This window comes from Anomaloglossus baeobatrachus, chromosome 10 (assembly GCF_048569485.1).
Source record: "Anomaloglossus baeobatrachus isolate aAnoBae1 chromosome 10, aAnoBae1.hap1, whole genome shotgun sequence".
Lineage (NCBI taxonomy): Eukaryota > Metazoa > Chordata > Amphibia > Anura > Aromobatidae > Anomaloglossus > Anomaloglossus baeobatrachus.
Window position 1 is genome coordinate 58,112,005 of NC_134362.1, and position 18,037 is coordinate 58,130,041.

General features: G+C 43.7%; 1 long non-coding RNA gene across 1 annotated transcript; it reads right to left on the minus strand.

The window, feature by feature from the left end:
* Positions 1-217: 217 nt before the first annotated feature.
* LOC142255278 (uncharacterized) lies at positions 218-4,259 on the minus strand. Its single transcript, XR_012727395.1, has 2 exons — positions 3,998-4,259; positions 218-3,762 (listed from the first exon to the last, which is right to left on the minus strand). It is a non-coding gene; the product is annotated as an uncharacterized LOC142255278 (long non-coding RNA).
* Positions 4,260-18,037: the final 13,778 nt, after the last annotated feature.

Here is an 18,037-nt window from a genome sequence, read left to right on the forward strand (position 1 = left end):
AAAACCATAGTGATTGGTTGCAGAGTACAAAAAGGGCCAGGTATTCTTTTGAACAGTTTATATGAATAGAAATGTGTTTCGGCATAAATATCCTGCCCTCAAGTGTTCTGAAGCATTACTGGTGAACATAAAAGACAACCATAATTTGGAACAGTTAACAATAGCTCAATGAATCATCACAATTAAATATGCTGTAATAACTCCAATTGAAACGGTATTAATAAATGAGATTTTATTCAGTGTAAGAACTTGTAAAAACTAGTAAATGGATTACATTGGGTTTCACTAAAGGGTACAGTGTGCAGCATTCATAGCATTAAACCGCTACAAAATGTAAAAAAATAAATAAAATTAAAGCCAGTACACACAAATCCCCACTCATCCATCCAAGGGGGTGCGGGGGAGCTAACTATGACATAAGGTAGTATATAACCTCAGCATGGCACTGAAACCACAAAAATCTAGAGCAGACTGGGGAACACTTCTGTTAAATGTAGTGTATGGGCCAATCATATTAATCCGGTCCTTTTAATACAGGAGTGTATGGATCAATTATATTAAACCGGTCCTTTTAATACAGGAGTACCGTAGTGTATGGGTCACTCATTAATCCGGTCCTTTTAATACGGGAGTAATAACGTAGTATATGGGCAACTCATATTAATCCGGTCCTTTTAATACAGGAGTAATAACGTAGTATATGGGTCAATCATATTAATCCGGTCCTTTTAATACAGGAGTAATAACGTAGTATATGGGTCAATCATATTAATCCGAGCCTTGGAGTACCGTAGTGTATGGGTCAATCATATTAAACTGGTCCTTTTAATACAGGAGTACCGTAGTGTATGGGTCAATCATATTAAACCGGTCCTTTTAATACAGGAGTAATACACGTAGTGTGTGGGTCAATCATATGGATCCAAGCATTTTAATACAGGAGTAATTTAAAGGGTTTTTTATAGCTTTTTTTTTTATATATATATTTGTGATTGTTTTATGCAGTTTACCAAGAAAGCTACAAGTATGTTCGCATGTTTGATGAATAAGGTATTAATTGATATTCTTTTTTTATATTATGTCATCCCAAAGTTGTGAAAACACTTTAATAAATATGATTTATGGATTTTAGAGTGTGATGTTTTTATGCATCCTCCTCCTCTATCCTGGTTGTATGGAAATCCTGATGGTTAACCGAACAGTGCACTCCTTAAGAAACTGGTTCGTGATACCTTCCAGGGATTTCTCTAGCTGTGGGTGACTTATTTCATGCTTGCCAGATATTGCTGTTCAGACTTTGATATTTTCTGATGTAGTTGTTGCTGTTTTTGTTGTTCGCATGTTTTGAAGTTGTAAAATGTTTTTCGTTTTATCATTTGATACCTCATTCAGCATAGGCAAATATACCCTCACATTGAAATTGGAAAGCCAAACACACTACTAGACCTCAAAATTAACCACAGGAGACTGTTGGGAATAGTAAGTGCTCAACAAAATACAAACATTTCTGGCAATCATACATCGGAAGTGCTCATCTGGCACGCTACAGGATTAGCATAGGATGTAGCAAAATCATCTATTGGAGAAACAGAAACATGCAAAATATACACGCATACCTCCTAATACAAAATGCAAGATTTGGAATGTTTCGCTTTTACATAAACGTTCTTCACTTAGCAAAAATATTGCTCCTATATGAGCTCCAATTATATTCAATGTGTAAAGCATAAAGTTCAATAGCTTAAATTTCCCCCCTAGAAGGCTGCAGCACACAGTAGATCACATCTTTATTAAGAGGCTGGGCGTGTGATGATCGACCGGAATCAAGGAGTTCATTCAGACTGGAGTATTGCCAGGACATTGGAATGTAGAATACGACAGGTATGTGTAGGTTAAGCTCTCCTTTCTTACAAGGTAACACCCCATTCAAGCACACTAGGTGCTAATCTTTATTTGGGGCTCAAAACTAGGACACTAGATGAGCCCAGCAGGAACCATAGTCTTTCTACTGGCTGGTAAGCTGTGGGATGCAGAATGAGACATGTAGGGAATACTTCAGGCTTCTAAGGCAAGCCACATGGAATGAGGTATCACTAGATGCTCAGTTTTATTAAGGGGGACCATAAGCTACGGTATACGATGATGGGATCACCACGAACCAAGGAGTCCTTCCACTGGCTGATCAGCAGTGGAATGCAGAATGGAACACATCTGGCTCCTTCTAAGGCAACCAACGCTTCTAAGGCACATTGAGTGAGATATCGCTATAGATGCTCATCTTTATTAGCGGGCCGAAAGCTAGGATATACGATGACTGGATCACCGAGGAATCCTTCCGCTGACTGGACAGTAGTAATGGTGCTTTAGGATGCAGAGAACCACTGGCACTTCTGGGGAACACCTCTGGCTCACAAGGGGAAGACCCAAGCTCCTAATGGTACACTGGACAGCTGTGCATCACAGGCTACGGTAACCATCATCTAAGGATCCGCTGTAGGTCTTGCACAATCGTGTAGTACTTGACATGTGGGTGTGTTCTGTAAAGAATCTAAAAATAGCCATTTATAACCCCTCCCCCCCCAATCCAAGCGATCCCTTCACCACTACAATGTCATTTAACCCCCAACTTTGAATGGGCCAGAACTAAAACGATTAAGGGGTTGTGATGAACGAGCACTACCATGCTTGGGTCTCAATGAGCAGCTGGATGCTTGGATGGGCATGACTAGAATAAGGCCGGTGTCACACTTGTGAGTGCCTCGTGTGCATCTCGCGTTGCATCACCCGGCTAAGACTCACACTCTCCTCACAGGAGCGGGTCAGTTGCATGCAACCAACCCGCTCCTGTGAGGAGAGTGTGAGTCCGTACTAGGTGATTCAGAACGAGACTCATGCGAGGCACTCGCAAGTGTGACACCAGCCTAACCGAGTATAAGTAAAGTCAATGGGGGACGCTAGCATCATATGGAACAAAAATGCTCAAAACCCCACAAATTGACTTTCAATTATACTAGGGTACTCAAGACCCTCCCATCCAGGCATTAAATGCTTGTTACAAGTACCCGAGCGCAGTAGCACTCGCTCATCACTATTAAACTGTTATTCCCAAAATATGAATGCATGCCCTATCCATAGGCTAGAAACCAACTTACATGCCTAAAATATGAAACCACATCCTTTGCTCTATTCATAGATTATGAACCACAGCCAATGAATAGTGCAAAGATTTAGTACCTTAACCCCATTCACCAAACTCAGAAATCCTGATCTGGATCTGAGCAGTATTAAGACAATTTCATATTTTGGTAATAACACAGAACCCCAAATAATCCCAATATGATAATGTAATATACCAACATTAGGTGCCTGTAAAATGCCTCCTTTAGCAAGTAACTTGAGCATTTACATTTATAGAGCTGCTGTTGGGAGCTTTATATTTTTCATCATTAGACTTCACATAGTTGATTATACCTGGAAAATAAAATTAAGAGAAAACTCAAAAGTCCTCCACCCCCCTCCCCCCAAAATAAAAGTGCTCACTTGTAACCTTGCTGGTAGCCACACAGTGCCCCCTAGTGGTGATGCCACACATTCCTCAAGCACAGCCACACCCTACCGAGACGTCACTGTCCAGACACAGCACTGGATGATGGGGGAACATTATACACCTGGGTTTTCAGCCTCGGCTTCTAGGCAGGAGCTCCTGAGGACGTCAATACTGTCTTCCCTACACTTCTGAGGATTATCTTCTCTTGACAGAGCCTAAAGGTCACAGAAGTACCACACACATATGTAGGACGCCCTAGTAATACGAGCTCTCCACCCTCCCACCTTACATAACAGCTTTAGTCACGGTCTACTGCTTTTGTAATTAACTTTTCTTTCATACCCGAGTTACTCAACTATAAAGAAAAAAAAAAAACAAACTACGGTTCATATAATTCCTGCAAATGTCTAACCCCACAGTTATACTCACCACTGCCGCTCATATACATACCATGTCTTCCCTCAGCCACAGCTGCGGTCACACCATATCATCTTCTCTTCTTGTCCGTTCGCGTAATGTCGGATTATCACTTGCGGCGCTTCTTTATATAGACTCTCTAGACAAAGCGCGCAGTGTCGCAGAGATTCTTCCGCCAAGCTATGGGGGGAAAAATAGTCCCCGTCTTCGTCATCTGTTTACTCAGCGAAATTCCTTCTCTGAGCTCTGAAATCATAACAGCCGCCATTATATTTGACCTAAACGGCTCCTCCGTGGACAGTGCCCCGAAATTACCGAATTACTCCATAGACTGACTGTGTGGAACAGTCTTCTCTAAAAATCCTTCACGCATGCGCACTTACTACAGGCGACGCCTAGTTAGAATTACTGCAGATTTCCACCAATACAATAACATTTTACCTCATATAGAGTCTGTTAAATAAATCATAGGATATTTTAGTGAAATTGCTTTTTTATATATAGAATGGCGACTGAATGTCCCGTGTTTGGCTTTACCGGGCGGAAGGATACAAGACATAATCGACGGCGCATGGATCTCATTTTGTTCTGTTTGCTAAATAACTTGGCGGATGAATATCCTTTGCAGTGTATGTAGATCTGGCTAAAACTGGATAGAACCGGTTTTTTGCTTCTTCATGAATAATAAGTGAGGAATTTTCTAGAACTTCGTTGACTAAAAACATAATAAAGATGTCAAACAACTCCCATAGTCTATGGCCTGAATGTTCAGAGCTGGTAGCTGTAATTATTAAAGCCTGATGTCACATAAAAAGGAATTAGAACAGTCTGGTCACACTGTGCTTTTTTTTCACAGCAGTTTTTTTGAGTGGGTCACGTAAAAAAAAAAAAAAAGGCGTAAAAAGCGCTAACAAAACGACTAAAAGAACAGACCTCTTCGTTTATATAGAATAATGACATGCTGTTTGTATGTTTAGGCATTTTGTCAGTGTTTTTACCTCAGAAAATGCTAGAGTATGTTCACCTCAGAAAATGGGAATAAAAAGACCATAAAACAAAAAAAAAAAGCACAATACGCTTAACAAAGCTAAAAAATAAAGGGAGGTTCAAGCCTACAAAACTGCAGAGAAAAGCGATTCCTGAAGCATCATGTTCTTCAAAAATGGACTTTTTAAAGGGAACCTGTCACCAGATTTTGGCCTTCTAAACTAAAGCTAGCACCTTAAGCAACGTCTGTTCTTCATTCTATAAAGGTGCACGTTACCCTCTAAGCCCCCCTGTAGCCCCCCAAAATACCTTTATAAAATCTCCCATCCTGCATGTAAATGGTCCAGTCCGATGGGCATCTTAATCTGCGCCTCCTGTCCCTCCTTTCGCCCTCCTCCTGTGCTGATTGACGTGACTGATGCCTCAGACGCCAGCCACATAGTTGAGCAAAATCTCTTGCCTGCGCAAACATATTCCCAGCTCGGGCAGGCGCATTTCGCTCTGCCCTATTGCGAGAAAAGCCGAAAAAAATAGGTGTGCATGCGCAAACTGGCGAGTTCTCTAAGCAGGTGCGAGATTTTGCCTGGCGACGTGGATGACATCTCCCACTTCATCCACATTGACAGACAAAATCTTGCGCCTGCGCAGAGAACTCACCGGTTCATGCAGACGCAGCTATATTTTCAGATCTGTTCACAATAGTGCGTCTGCGCAAGCCAGGAACATGGAGATTTTGCCCACCTACATGGATGGCGTCCGAGTTGTCATGTTGATCAGCAGAGGAGGAGGGTGAAAGGAAGGACAAGAGGTGCAGATTAGGACGCACATTGAACCGCACAATTTACATACCGGGAGGAAGATTTTATAAAGGTATTTTTGGGGGCTACAGGAGGAGGTCAGGGGGTAACATGCACCATTGTAGAATGCAGCACAAGTGCTTCATAAGGTGCTGGTTTTAGGTTAGAAGGCCCAAATCTGGTGACAGGTTCCCTTTTTATGCGGGCGTCACGCGGGACGATCTATCGTGCGATCGCAAGAGCGATTGCACCCGACCTCGTCGTTTGTGCGTCACGGGCAATTAGTTGCCCGTGGCACACAAAGTCGTTTACCCCCGTCACATGCATTTACCTGCTGAGTGACGTCGCTGTGGGCGGCGAACATCCTCTTCCTGAAGGAGGTGGGACGTTCGGCGTCACAGCAACGTCACACAGCGGCCGCCCAATAGAAGCGGAGGGGCGGAGATGAGCGGGACATAAACATCCCGCCCACCTCCTTCCTTCCGCATTGCCGGCGGGACGCAGGTAAGCTGTGTTCATCGTTCCCGGGGTGTCACACGGAGCGATGTGTGCTGCCCCGCGTACGATGAACAACCGGTGCAGAGAAGAAGAAACAACTTTTTGAAAACGAGCGACGTGTCAACGAGCAACGATAAGGTGAGTATTTTTGCTCGTTCACCGTCGCTCGTAGCTGTCACATGCTACGATATATCAAACGATGCCGGATGTGCGTCACTTACGACGTGACCCCGCCGACATATCGCCCGATATATCGTACCGTGTGACGCCCGCATAAGGCTATTTTCACACATCCGGCTTTTCGCTGGTTTGCCGAATTCGGTGCACCCCAGTACAGTGTATACAGTACAATGGCAGCGCAACAAGCTACGGTCACATGCTATCATGTGACCGGAGCATGTGACCCCGGAAGTTGCCGCGCTGCCATTATACTGTATACACTGTACTGGAGCCCACCGAATCCAGCAAACCGTCGAAAATTCGGATGTGTGAAAATAGCCTAACTGCTGGAAAAGATGTAGTGTCAACATAGCCCAAGACACAGACTTTTTTTTATTAAGGAGTCTTCAGGAGCCAGTCCACTCAAACAAAAAAATGAAAGACACTGAGGACGTACCTATATTTCCTTAGCTGTGTCTGTCCCTCTAATGCGGGCTCATGCAGCGAGCCACATTATTCCCTGCACATGTCGGCTGATCTGATTAGCCAACGTGTAGCTAACAGGAGCAGGTGGATTTCCGATCACGGGGCGCCAATGTATTGCCATGACAACAGAAGCGAGCGAACAGTGCAAGCATAAAGTCCCCTTAGGGGTGTGTCGCCCACCTGCAGCGGTCACCTTAGGGACGTCGCTCCACCTTCTGGGACGCCACAGGGGCTCCACTTGATCACCGCTGGCAGCAGGTATGTCAGGTTGTTTACTTCTGAGTCGTGACGCCACTCTTGGTTTGCGGTCAGGGTTATGGGTGATCACCACTGCAGGTTAACGAGCGTCTGGGGCTGATGGAATCTGCAGTCGGGTGGTGTGGCCTCCCGAGAGTGAGGCTGGCCCCAGAGGCTCGGGTGTATATGCGTAGAACTACAGGTCGCAGAATAACTCAGTCTCAGTCACGAAGTGTCTTGCAACTGTTTTTTACTCACTTTCAGGTGCTTCAAGTGGTACCCGGGCGATGCTAGATACACCAAGAGAGAACCAGGTATCCTTCAGGCTGGTATAAGGGTAGCTGCTGACTCGCCTTCCTAGCACTTCTTGTTTCGGACAACCCCTGACTTAAAGTACTGTGGGATTCATCCAGGGAAGTTGCAACTGCCTTTTCTCCCCTTTCTGGCCCGTTTGCTGGCAGCGTGGACCAAGGTGGATAGCTGCAGGCTCGATCCTTCTTATGGGCCCCCTCGTTGCTGCTGATGCTCGGACTGTGTTTTGGTTGGTGTGGGACTTGTTGTCCACCCCACCGGCAGGTTTAGCAGACCACTAAATGGATGTCTGGCTCTAGGGACCTGTTCCCCATGCGTGCCTAGCCTCCAGAAGTCTCCGTACATGACCAGCTGACTTCCTCAGCGTCTTTCTGTCTAACTTCTGGTGACCGTTCTCCCCCGCCAACATCCACTACACATGCAGGGCCTGACTAGCGTGTCTGCATACCCGCTCTCCGCTTCAGACTCGGCTTGCTCCTCTCCTATTCCTTCTCTGACTGCCACTACACTAGCTTCCAGCCTCCCTACCACACCACTAGCTGGGATGTGGAGGCCACGCCCCCTCCTGGGTCTGCCCAGGGGTCCCCTCTAAGGCGTGTGTGAGGCCTGGTTACTACGTGTCTGTGCGTACACACCCTACTCAGCCTTTAGGATTACCTGGTTGCACTCACCCAGCATGGGTGCAGTACTCAGTGGCGCCTGACCAGGTCACATTGGGACTAGTAAAATCAGTAAAAATTGTAAAAAAAAAAAAAAAAAAATATGAACCCTCCCACTAAAAACTAAAAAATCCAATCACCCCTTTTTGCCCCACTGGAAAAAAAGCACATATTTGGTATCGCTGTATTCAGAATTTGCCCAAACTATTAAAAATATAAAATTAATTAATCTGATCAGTAAAGGGCGTAGTGAGAAAAAATAAAAACACAATTAAGTTTTTTTGATCTCCGCAACATCACATTAAAATGCAATAAGAGGCAATCAAAACATCGCATCTACCCAAAAATAGTATTATTAAAAAATTCAGCTCAAGACGCAAGAAATAAGCATCACTGAGCCCCAGATTCCAAAAATGAGAACACTACGGGTCTCGGAAAATGGCAGCAAAAGCAAAATTTGATTTTTTGTCAAACTTCTGAATTTTTTTCATCACTTAGATAAATGTAAAAGCATACATGTTTGGTGTCTGCGTACTCGTACCGACCTGGGAAATCATAATGCCAGTTGAGTTTTACCATATAGTGAACACAGTAAATAAATAAAAAAAAGTTGTGGAATTGCACTTTTATGTAAGCGGAAATACGATCCAGTTTAAAGAGTTAAAATCTACCAGTCTTTATTATGAACATCTTACAAGACCCATACAGACATACAAGGACGTTACTACTGATGCGTGTCGAACAGTTCTACTTGTTCATAAAATATTATTATAGTCTATGGGACTGTTCACATGTCTATGTATTTGTTTGGTCAGGATCAAACTCACCAATGCAAGGCTTATGGGTCAATGGAAAAAATTGGACATCTCTCAGATGCCATCTATTGTATGTACCATCTATTTTTCACTTAATGTTTGATAAGGCTAGTTTCACACTTGCGTTGAACGGTATCCGTTGCATTGCGTTGTGTGACGGATGCAACGGATGTGTTGCATATAGTGGCACAACGGATGCAACGGATGCTGCAAAACAACGCAATTCGTTTTGTTTTTTTACAGTTTTACCGTCGGCAGACTACTGTGAATGATCAGCTGATCGCTAACAGTAGTCGGACGCCGGGTGATCAGCCGATCACTCACAGTAGCCGGCCGCCGGGTGATCAGCCGATCACTCACAGTAGCCGGCCGCCGGGTGATCAGCCGATCACTCACAGTAGCCGGCCGCCGGGTGATTAGCTGATCGTTCGGTCGCCGACAATGTGTGCGGGGGGCGGGGGCGGAGTGCGAAGTGGGTGGAGCCGAGCAAGGCCATTGCTGAGGACGTCAGTGCCGCGGGGACTGCATCGCTGGGGGACAGGTGAGAGTGTGTGTGTGTTTTGTGTGTGTGTGTGTTTTGTGTGTGTGTGTGTGTTTTGTGTGTGTTTTGTGTGTGTTGTGTGTGAGGGAGGGAGGGAGGGAGCGGAGCCGAGCGGGGAAGTGTCGGGCTCCCGGCACACGTAACCAGGGTTCCTTGGTTACCCGATGTGTACCCTGGTTACGGGTGGAGGGAGCCAGAGAGAGCATGCGCAGTGAAATCCAAAGGATTCCGCTGCTCAAAAAAACGTTACATGCTGCGTTCCTTCCACTCGACGCAGCGTCAAAATAACGACGCAGCGTCGTCCGGCGAATGCAATGCTGACACTTGCGTTACAGTGCGTCATCCATACAAGTCTATGGAGAATAGCGCAGTGCGTTAACAGACTGCGCTATTCTCCATAGTGACGGACTCCGCTGAACGCAAGTGTGAAACTAGCCTAAGAGAAGCCTGAGAAACTTTTATCTGGTTGTTTTTTTTTTATACGAAAAAAATTAATACAATAAACAGATGAAAATCCCTGTTTTTATGTGCGTGAAAAATCATTGACATCTGAATGAGCCAATAGATATTGTTTCCGATTCCCACATACTTTCCGAAAAAAGAGCAGCAGATGTAAACATCCTCCTTCCTAACCTCCTGTACATGTTTTAGAGTGAACGTCTGTTTTAGAGTAAAAACAGCTACCAGAGCATAAAGTAGGGACGTATTTAGGACATTAAAGTAAATTTACTTCCATTATGTCATCGATTCCTGTTTGCAATTCATTTTTGGTCTCCATGTAATACCACAGAGAAGCAGCTGCCACCGGTCAAAGTGTAAAGTGATGATGATGTTTGTGCAGTAGATGACTGACATAATGAAAGTGAGATTAGGCTTTGTGCACATTTCTGTATATGGTTTCCATTTGTCTGCTCCCTATAGAACTTGATATTAGGAACCTGAATAATGAAGGGGCGAGCAGAACAATACTCGAGTTCTCGTTAGTCGAATTGAGAAGGTCAAATGCTCGGACGGCTTTACTCAAGTAATGAGTATTATGGAAGTCAATGACTGGGCAGTTTGGCTTTCCGCCCACATACAGCCAGACATAAACAGAGCATTTGCAAGGTAGGGGGTGTTTCAGGTTAGTGTTTTTGTTTTGTTTTTTTGACACACTACATCCAAAAATGTTTTTTTTTAACCCCCAGTGAGAGCCATTCAGAGACTGCAGTTGGCTCTCAGTGGGGTACCTGTACACATCATCTAGTGAGGCAAGCCTGTGCTTTGTGTTCGTAGTTTCAGGAACGACACATTAGAGCACTCCGATGGTCGATCGAGTATCAAGCACACTCGCCCATCATTTATCCTGGACAATCCTGTTCCAAAACAACTACCATATGATCAACGTGGCCCCTCTGCTTCCATTTGAAACAAGAATGCAGAGGAACCTACACTTAGAAAACATCTGAACACATTTAATGAAACCTGTCAGGTTCAATATGTACCGAGACCCACGAGCAGTTCTGGGTGTATGTTGCTAATCCCTGCTTAACAGTCCCTGTATACACTAGCATAGATAAAGGGATCATTAGAGAAGTATTTCTAAAGATCTTTTACTGTATGCTAATGAGTGAGGGGACTAGTCCCCAGGGCATTAGTTCCCCTTGCTGGTCGGCTCCATTAGCATGTTAGTACATCCCTGTGGAAGTGCTAACATGCTAATGAATGTGTAGCATCAGAGGATGGTCTCACTCACCTCTCCACCGCCATTGCGTCCGACGCTGGATTTCAGCTCAGTGGGCATAACCTCGGAGTTTTGGTCATGCGCACTACTTCAGTTTGAAGCAGGACGCGTACACCCGTATTCATAGTGCGCATGACCGGAACTCCGGGGTCATGCGCACTGAGCAGAAATCCAGCGTCTGACGCGATGGCGGCAGAGAGGTGAGTGAGATAATCCTCTGACATTGCACATTCATTAACATGTTAGCATGCTCACAGGGACTTACTAACATGCTAATGGAGCCCACTAACAAGGGAAACTAACGCCCAGGGGACTAGTCCCCCTGCTCATTAGCATACAATGAAAGATCTTTAGAAATACTTTTTCTAAAGATCTCTTTACATTTGCTAGTGTATACAGGGAAGGTTAGGCAGGGAATAGAAATCTACACCCAGAACTGCTTGTGGTCCTGGGTGCATATTGGTCCTGACAGGTTGCCTTTAATAACATACGTGCCTATTTTATGATAAAGTAGAGAACGCTTTATCAGGCAAGTTTTTCTATGTAGAAAACACTAGGGCGATATTTTGTAATGTATGCTATGTAATTACCCTTTAGCGAGTTATGCTAATCCTCATGAATGTACCCATTACTCCCTAAAAATACTACCCTTAACAAGATTATGAACAAATGTACAGTTAGCATAAAATCTGCGATATTGTTAAAGGGAACCTGTCACCCAGATTTTTCACTATTAAACTAAAAGTATCCCCTTGTTAGTTAGTAGCACCTTGTTCCCTGACTCCCCTTCCAGACCCCAAAAATAACTTTATAAAATATGACCGTTATGTATGCTAATTACCTTTGTAGCTCAGATGGGTGGGATATTTCTCTGCTCCTGTCCCCCCTCCTGCCTCTGTTTGCCGTCCTTCTTTCTTGATTGACGTGATGACGCCTCCGTCATCATCCTCGTTGCATTTTCAAGTCTCGCGCCTGTGCAGTTATTTCGGCTCGCGCAGGCGCATTTCGATCTGCCACATCGCGGGCAGAGCAGAAAACATAGCTTCCCTCACGCGCGCCGGTGAGCTAAATGCGCAGGCGCGAGATTATGGTGAGGTCATGCACAGCGCTGCCCATAATCTCGCACCTGCGCATGTAGCTTACCGGCCGCATTCACACAACATAAAGATTCTCGATTGGATTTAGGTCTGGACTTTGACTTGGCCATTCTAACACCTGGATACATTTATTTGTGAACCATTCCATTGTAGATTTTGCTTTATGTTTGGGATCAATGTCTTGTTGGAAGACAAATCTCCGTCCCAGTCTCAGGTCTTTTGCAGACTCCAACAGGTTTTCTTCAAGAATGGTCCTGTATTTGGCTCCATCCATCTTCCCATCAATTTTAACCATCTTCGCTGTCCCTGCTGAAGAAAAGCAGGCTCAAACCATGATGCTGCTACCACCATGTTTGACAGTGTGGATGGTGTGTGCAGGGTGATGCGCTGTGTTGCTTTTACGCCAAACATATCGTATGGCATTGTGCCCAAATAGTTTGATTTTGGTTTCATCTGACCAGAGCACCTTCTTTCACATGTTTGGTGTCTCCCAGGTGGCTTGTGGCAAAATTTAAAACAACACTTTTTATGGATATCTTTGAGAAATGGCTTTTTTCTTGCCACTCTTCCATAAAGGCCAGATTTGTGCAGTGTACGACTGATTGTTGTCCTATGGACAAACTCTCCCACCTCAGCTGTAGATCTCTGCAGTTCATCCAGAGTGATCATGGGCCTCTTGGCTGCATCTCTGATCAGTCTTCTCCTTGTTTGAGATGAAAGTTTGGATGGACGGCCGGGTTTTGGTAGATTTGCAGTGGTATGATTTTGAAACCTGAAATTTGGGGAAAGTTTGAAAAATTCAAGGGAGCTGAATACTTTCGCAAGGCACTGTAAGATTATCTCAGCACAGGGACATTTTTTTAAAAACTCATCCAATGTGGAAATTATTATTATTCCAAGATCTAGTGATTAAAAAGAACTTTGTTCCTGGGACAACCCATTTAAAGGCTACTAATCCAAAAATGTATTTCTTGTTGCCACACAGTTGAATACAATATTTTTATTGAAGAAATTATTTTAGGTGAGGGATAGATCGATTCTACTGTTTTCATTGGTCGAGCCACTTTTACAATTTGCATATTTAAGTAGCTCTATATTTTAGGCCTCTGAATGAGGCTTTGGTTTAGTGGAACAGCTTTTACAGCTTTTACATCATTAATGTTTTTCTTAAAGGGAACCTGTCCTACGTCATGCACACACGCCGGCATTAAGGTCCTGCGCAGACGCACTATAATACTTTGATCTGCCCTGCTCAGGGCAGATGAAAGTGCGCCTGTGCTGGACCTCAATGCCGGTGTGTGTGCATGACATAGGACACGTCATGCACCCCGGCTTCAGAAGAAGGACAAAAATGGCCGAAAGAGGAGGCGCTGCCCCAGAGAACGGAGACACCCATCTGACCCATCTGTACCGCACTGACTGTTTAGGTAAGTATTATAAAGTCATTTTACCATTCTACATAGCAGAATGGGCTCTTATACTGTATACAGCATGTTAGAATGTATACAGCATGTTAGAATGCTGTATATAAGTGCCCAGTGGTGGTGGCCGCAGCTTATAGGCCCCAAAACTGGTGACAGGTTCCCTTTAAGGCTTGTTTCACACTTGCATTTTTTTCCTTCAGTCGCAATCCGCCATTTTGGAAAACAGCGGAATCAGTTAATGGATTCCGCTGCTTCCCATAGACTTGTATGGACGACGCATTACGACTGATGGTCCTGCGTTGGATCCGCCGTCCAACGCTGCGTTGCATCTGCCGGGCGGAAAGAACGCAGCATGTAGCGTTTTTCTGCGCTTCCCAAAGCGTCAAAAAAAGCAATGTGCTGGATTCCGTTGGCATCCGTCATTTTTATAATGGAAGCCTATGGTGGCGAAATCCGTCAGAATCCGTCATTTGACGGATTCTTGTGACGGATCCGTCTTTACACAACTGCGCATGCTCAGTTGAGTAAATTGTTGATAAAAAAGCTCCAACAGATTCCGTTGTTTTGCAGGATCCGTCACATCAGTTGTGCCACTATATGCATCCGTCACACAACGCAATGCGATGGATGCCACACAAGTGTGAAACTAGCCTAACTCAGAACTCACCTATTCTAATTTTAAAATGAATGTGACACCAGAGGAAAGCAATGTGAAAATATCAAGCGCCCTAATAGTTAACATGTTAGCAACTTTAATACAAATACAGTCATATGAAAAAGTTTGGGCACCCCTATTAATGTTAACCTTTGATCTGTATAACAATTTGGGTTTTTGCAACAGCTATTTCAGTTTCATATATCTAATAACTGATGGATTGAGTAATATTTCTGGATTGAAATGAGGTTTATTGTACTAACAGAAAATGTGCAATCCGCATTTAAACAAAATTTGACCGGTGCAAAAGTATGGGCACCCTTATCAATTTCTTGATTTGAACCATCCTAACTACTTTTTACTGACTTACTAAAGCACTAAATTGGTTTTGTAACCTCATTGAGCTTTGAACTTCATAGGCAGGTGTATCCAATCATGAGAAAAGGTATTTAAGGTGGCCACTTGCAAGTTTTCTCCTATTTGAATCTCCTATGAAGAGTGGCATCATGGGCTCCTCAAAACAACTCTCCAATGATATGAAAACAAAGATTATTCAACATAGTTGTTCAGGGGAAGGATACAAAAAGTTGTCTTAGAGATTTAAATTGTCAGTTTCCACTGTGAGGAACATAGTAAGGAAATGGAAGAACACAGGTACAGTTCTTGTTAAGCCCAGAAGTGTCACGCCAAGAAAAATATCAGAAAGGTAGAGAAGAAGAATGGTGAGAACAGTCAAGGACAATCCACAGACCACCTCCAAAGACCTGCAGCTTCATCTTGCTGCAGATGGTGTCAATGTGCATCGGTCAACAATACAGCGCACGTTGCACAAGGAGAAGCTGTATGGGAAAGTGATGCGAAAGAAGCCGTTTCTGCAAGCACGCCACAAACAGAGTCGCCTAAGGTATGCAAAAGCATATTTGGACAAGCCAGTTACATTTTGGAAGAAGGGCCTGTGGACTGATAAAACAAAGATTAAGATGTTTGGTCATACAAAAAGGCGTTATGCATGGAGGGAAAAAAACACGGCATTCCAAGAAAAGCACTTGCTACGCACAGTAAAATTTGATGAAGGCTCCATCATGCTTTGGGGCTGTGTGGCCAATGCCGGCACTGGGAATCTTGTTAAAGTTGAGGGTCGCATGGATTCAACTCAGTATCAGCAGATTCTTGACAATAATGTGCAAGAATCAGTGACGAAGTTGAAGTTATGCAGGGGATGGATATTTCAGCAAGACAATGATCCAAAACACCACTCCAAATCTACTCAGGCATTCATGCATAGGAACAATTACAATGTTCTGGAATGGCCATCCCAGTCCCCAGACCTGAATATCATTGAAAATCTGTAGGATGATTTGAAGCGGCTGTCCATGCTCGGCGACCATCAAACTTAACTGAACTGGAATTGTTTTGTAAACAGGAATGGTCAAATATATCTTCATCCAGCATCCAGGAACTCATTAAAAGCTACAGGAAGTGACTAGAGGCTGTTATTTTTGCAAAAGGAGGATCTACAAAATATTAATGTCACTTTTATGTTGAGGTGCCCATACTTTTGCACCGGTCAAATTTTGTTTAAATGCGGATTGCACATTTTCTGTTAGTACAATAAACCTCATTTCAATCCTGAAATATTACTCCGTCCATCAGTTATTAGATATATGAAACTGAAATAGCTGTTGCAAAAACCCAAATTGTCATAAAGAAAAAAGGTTAACATTAATAGGGGTGCCCAAACTTTTTCATATGACTGTAGTTGCTTTTTCAGATCTCAAAATATGTCAGTTTGTTTATATAAATGATGTGGTTTTATAACGTTTTGCCTAGGGAAAACATTCAAAATGTTTATGACGTTTTTCCTATGGAATTTATGATAAATAGTCTATTTTATGTTGTGCAGTTCTAGAAATATTTCTTGTACGTGCTCAGTTTTGCCTCGGCATGTTCTTTTCAGCAGATGAGGCAGTGGAAAATTCCATCCTGGCTGCATTTACTCCCTTCCCCCTTCTTGCTGCTGTTAAAAAAACAAGTTGCTCACACAAAAGCCTTCCTCAGGATGTTACTGCCCTATAAAGATTAGTCAGTATGTTTTGACTTTAACCTCTTTGTGGCCATTTTGATCTCAGTGTTTTGCTGCTTTTTAACTGCGAGTTAATTTAGTATCTTTTAAATTTGCAGAATCGCTATAAATTAATACCGTAGAATTTTGAAATATAATTATACACTGTATCTACTATTTACTGACGGCTGAATGTCTATAAGATGCCATACATTTATTGCATTAGGCTTGACTCACTTATTTTTATCAAATATTTTATCATATACATTATCATATATATTTATCACATAATTAGGCGTATTTTGGTCAATATGGTAAACTAAAATCAAGCATTTAGCATAAGATTTCCGACCTTTTCCATGTTGTGAACTCATTCTTGGTTTTGATTCTCAAATATTGCTAAAAATATTCAAGCGTGAGTTACATGGCTGAGTGCCCTATGGAATTATAGTGTTATACATTTATATTGAAAGATTATCATCAATAAGCATTCCTTGGAACGCTCATTTCACTATTGATATTCATTATAAAAAGACTGACATGCTTGTTCATCAGTTGAAATGATTTTTAACCCCTTACCAACAAACTGACGTGCAGTTACATCATATGCTAGCTCCCTGACTTTGATGCGGACTCAAGAACTCAGCCTGCATCTTTGCCACCAGATGATGGCTGTGTTATTCAGCCATCATTTGCCTCTTAGGCCACTTTCACATTGCATTTTTCTCTACGTCCACAGGTCCCGTCGGGGCATCCGTCCGGACCGCCCCTCCCCTACTCTGCAAAGCGTGCTCCGGACGCATGCGCCCGACAGGGCCATTCACTGTTATGGAGCGCACTGCGTTAGCTCTGTTTTGTGCCATTTTTTGCACATATACGTTTCTGCAGACGGACACCCGAACGTAGAGGAGTACGTTCGGGTGTCCAGCTGCAGAAATGTATATGTGCAAAAAATGGCACAAAACAGAGCACACGCTAACGCAGTGCGCTCCATAACAGTGAATGGCCCTGTCGGGTGCATGCGTCCGGAGCACGCTTTGCAGAATGGGGGAGGGGCGGTCCGGACGGATGCCCCGATGGGACCTGTGGACGTAGGGAGAAATGCAATGTGAAAGGGGCCTTACAGTCATATTTGGAGTGGAGCAAAATTCACAGCTGTTAACTTCTGCAGTCAATCTGTGATAGCGACATTAAAAGCGTACCTAACAGCCCATCCTTACCTCCCTGGCGCGATCGTTGGGCGATGATAGATTGTCATGATGGCCAGGGGTCTACTGAAGACATCAGTTCCCGTCATCACTGTGCTCCTATGAAAGCCAGGCCGCGGCTGGTGTTCTTAGGATAGTGTGATTTTTATCATACATAGCATACATAGCAGTACTGTGGTATTGCTGCATATAGCGCAAGCAATCGGTCCAGCCCCACCATACCCGCTATACTGCTATCCGTAGACTGATGATTCAGCTGGCAACTCCTTCTCTCTTGACTCCCCATAGACAGAAACACACCAGTGTTCTCTATAGGAGAGCTGCTATCAGAGTCCTCTAGCGATAGTTTATCTCACTGAGAACAAAAGATGCGGCAGTCCAAAATGGAACATGCCGTAGCCTTCTATCCCTTG